Genomic DNA, 3,884 nt, shown 5'->3' on the forward strand with positions numbered 1-3,884 from the left:
GGACTGTGATTGGCCATTAATTAGAAACAACCACATGAGACCAATCACAGATGCACCTGTTGCATTCCACAGCAGCAGATAACCATTGTTTGCATTTTGTTCCTGAGGCCTCTCAGCTTCTCAGGAGAAAAGATCCTAAGGAAAGGAATTTTCAGAAAATATCCTGGCTACAAGAACTCCCCCAAGAACAGCTCAGGGTCCACACCTGAAGCCCCCAGGCACCAGTGCAAGCCCTGGCCTTGCTCCCATCCCTGCTCAGCAATGTTTGTGCTCTCACCGAGGGACACAGGGACTGGGTCTGACTCTGATGTGCACCCAGAGAAGGGCTCAGCTCACCCATCCTGGGCTCCTTCCTCCTGTCAGCCTTCCCCTCCCCTAGGGAAGGATCCTGCCTTATTTTGTTGATGCTCCAAGATTGCAGTTTTGACACTTCTCAGCCAGCCAGCACATCATTGCTTTAATAAAAACCCAAGCAGGACTTTGCTGCTCCACCACCGATTGCTGCCTTTTGGATGCTGTCTGCATCAAAAGCAGGGGCTGGGGGAGAGCAGGGAGGCAGAAACAGCCTCCAGAAATCCATTTATTCCTGCAGGCCTGGGAAATGACCATCTCCCTGCAGCCACCTCCAGCAGCAGTGGGTGGATGGAGTCAAACAGTCACTGGATCAACTGGTGGGCTCCCAGAATCAGCTGGGCTGAAGTGGGCCTGGAATGTTTGCCAGAAGCACTGAGCATGGAGAACAACACCGTGGCAGGCAGGGCTGCCTTCATCAGCCCTAATGATTCTTCAATATTAATGATTATGTGGTTTTTATACACTTTCCTGTTAGCAAGGAGGGACGTGACAGGGAGGCAGGGAGAGCATTTGAGCAGGGAAGGAAGGGCAGTGGCACCTGAGGCACAGCTGCTGCTGTGATACTCTGAGAGGAAAATCACACTGCTGGGCTCGCCTTAATTTGATGACATAATCAACAAAAGCTTTTCATAATCTGCAGAGAGACAATGAGGAAAGTTGGATTTGCTCAAGCTAAATGGAGACAAAGAGACAACAAACTCACCATTTTCTGGGATGATTAATTGAAGTGGGGAATATTGCTGGGATTGACAGAGCCTTTTATGTTTTTAGCAAGTCAGGCCTTTAGCTCTGGGGACTGGGAGCTCTCTGCTTGGAGTGGCTCAGCTCTGCTGCCCGTGTTTGACAGAGTGGAGGGCAAACCTCGCTCCCTGCTGCTTTGTCTTTGTGTCACATTAAACATTTGTTTTAAATATTCCCTCACCCTCTGCATCAGAAGAACCTGGGGCTGTGTGTTCTGTACCAGGGGCTGGGCCGTGTTCCCTTTCTTCTGCACCAGCTCTGAAGAGCTGCAGATGCTCAGGGACTCCTCTCCTGCAGCCCCAGAGCCTGCCCAGGCCAGCAGGGGTGAAAAGGCAGCTCCTGCCCCTCCTGAGCACACAGCAAACCAGGGCCTGGCTGTGCCTGTCCCTGGCCAGGACAGAGGGCACCCACAGAGTCCCTGAGCCCCAGCCTGTGACTCCCATGCCAGGGCAGCACCTTCCCTCCCGCCTGCTCCTCCTTGGCTCCCTCAGAGCAGGAGGGAGCTGCAGGGGCAGCTGGCAGAATTTGGTGTGTGCACACCCCAGCAGCGCAGTGCAGCACCAACACACCCAGCTGGCAGGGTGGTGCCACCTCCTGCCAGCTCTGTCACAGCGCCAGCACCTCTCCGCACCTGCACATTAGGGTGGGAGGGCTGCAATCAAAGGGGAGGCAGCTCGGAACCAAATCAAACCCCTCTCTGTCACTTCTGACTCTTGCTGACACCCTCAGCTGGAAATTGCTGGTTTCAGCCTGACTGTTCTTGCTCTGAGGGAGTGTTAAAGTAGGAACCAAGAAAACCCTGACAGAAACCCTGCTGGAAGTCCCCAGGGCTGGCAGCAGGACCCCACATCTGAGATTGTCTGTCCCAAACCCAAGTGGGCAATGAAAACCCCTCCTGATCCTGCCCCAGGCTGGCTGGGGTGGGGACACCTTCACCAGAACAGGGACCTCAGGAGGAATCCAGGGGGTCTGGGGACATTTCTGAGTGTCACAGCAGCTCTGGTGCCAGGGCCTCTGCCCAGAGCTGTCCCTGAGTGATGGCTGGGCAGGAGAAGCAGCAGCTGATGGGAGCAGACAAAGGTTCATATCTCCCTGAGCTGAAGGAGCTGTGCCACCCTGGATTTGCTCTTTTGTGCAGCAGAAGAATGGAGAGAGGAGTGTGGGCAACAAGGCTGCTCTGTTCCTGCTGCCACCCACCCCAGGAGCTGCCACAGAGAGCACCAACCAACATTGACTTCATTAACACAACGCTGGGGAAAGGTGCTGGGTGGAGAGGAGCTGCCATTGGTGGCTTTGCCTTATTTTGTTTCTTCTTTTCTTAATTTCTTTTTTTTTTTTTTTGCCTGGACTCATCTGTACCTGCCTCTCCCAACACCTGAACAAGTGGCCTAACCCCAGCATTTTTTTTTTTTTATTTTTTTTTTTTTTTTTTAGCCTGGACTCATCTGTACCTGCCTCTCCCAACACCTGAACAAGTGGCCTAACCCCAGCACTCACCCAGCCCCCAGAGCTTGGAAAAGTCTGATTTTCCAGAGGGGAGCAGCAGTGATGGGAGGGATGGAGAGCACTGCCTTCCCTCACCCCCCTCTTCCCAAAATAGCCACCGTGGAGTATCACAGGCCAGACAGACTTGAAGGGCTCCCAGCTGCAAGTCTGTCCCTTGAGAGCCTCAAAAAAAGCCACAAAAGTGATGCTTCAGCAGCCAAGCAGCTCTGAGTGGGCTCTGAAATAGCCTTTCCTCAGGAAGGAGAGCTCCTTCCAAAGGCTCTCCTGGACCCACCACACTCTCTGTGCCTGGGCATGGAGAAAAGGACCCTGCAAAGCCCCCAAACCACAGCTGGACCCTCCTGTCCCACCAGCCTTGCTTTGGGGTCCAAGGAGCAAGGAGGATTTCGGGGTGTGCCTTTGGGAAGGTGAACACCAGGATGCCCAAGCAGCAGGAGATGGGAGCATCCTCACCAGGATCTCCAGCACTCCCTGATGTCAGGGCTCAGCTCAGATAAAATCATCCTTTCACAGGCTGCTTTGGGTTGGAAGGGGCCTTAAAGATCATCCAATTCCAGCCTTCCACAAGAAAATTCCTTGTGCTGCGTCCCCCCTGTTCAGAGCCACGTTCCCCTGTGCTTGCCTGCCCCAGGGAGGGACGGAAGCCCACCCTGACCCCAGCCAGCCCTGCAGCAGGCAGAGAGCTTGGGGAATGTCATCTCTAATGCCCTGAGCCCCAGGGGGGCTGGTGCTGCCATTTGGCAAAGAGCCCTTGATGAAGTGACTCAGTGAACAGAAACCAAATCCTTCATTTCCAACAAAGCCGTTTCCAATCCGCACAGTGACGCTTTGTGCCAACGCCTCAGATGAACAGCACGAGCCATTAGGAAGATATCAGACTTAATCTTGCATGCAGCAGGACTCTTTAAATGCCACAGAACAGGGGGTTTAAACAGCTCTTTGCTAACTTTAATAACAGAGTTTACAACTGAAAAGCAAGAGCAGAAGGGGGAGGAATTTAGATCAGCGCAATGTAAACCCAGATCAAAAATGAAAGGTCTTGACTCCCACTGTTCTTATGTCAGATCGTGTTTGTCAAAACAGAAATTAGTGCTGAAACCTTGTTTGGAATAAAAATTAGGATGCAGTTTCTATGAAACACGATGAACTTGTTAACTGCCAAGGCACAAGGGGCTCTGGTTGTTTACCTTCAGCTCCTGGGGTACAGGGGGCAAAACACGAGATCCTTTCCTTCTTCTGCTGGGCTGAAGGCTTCAATTAAAATCAGTGCCCTGGTACAGCAG

At 52.8% G+C, this 3,884-nt stretch overlaps 1 protein-coding gene across 2 annotated transcripts in view; it reads right to left on the reverse strand.

Annotated features, from left to right (window-relative positions):
* The window catches only part of MAN1C1 (mannosidase alpha class 1C member 1), a 49,846-nt gene that overhangs the window by 16,778 nt on the left and 29,184 nt on the right, over positions 1-3,884 (reverse strand). The window lies entirely within an intron of this gene.

The sequence above is a fragment of the Geospiza fortis genome, unplaced genomic scaffold (assembly GCF_000277835.1).
Source record: "Geospiza fortis unplaced genomic scaffold, GeoFor_1.0 scaffold432, whole genome shotgun sequence".
Classification (NCBI taxonomy): Eukaryota; Metazoa; Chordata; class Aves; order Passeriformes; family Thraupidae; genus Geospiza; species Geospiza fortis.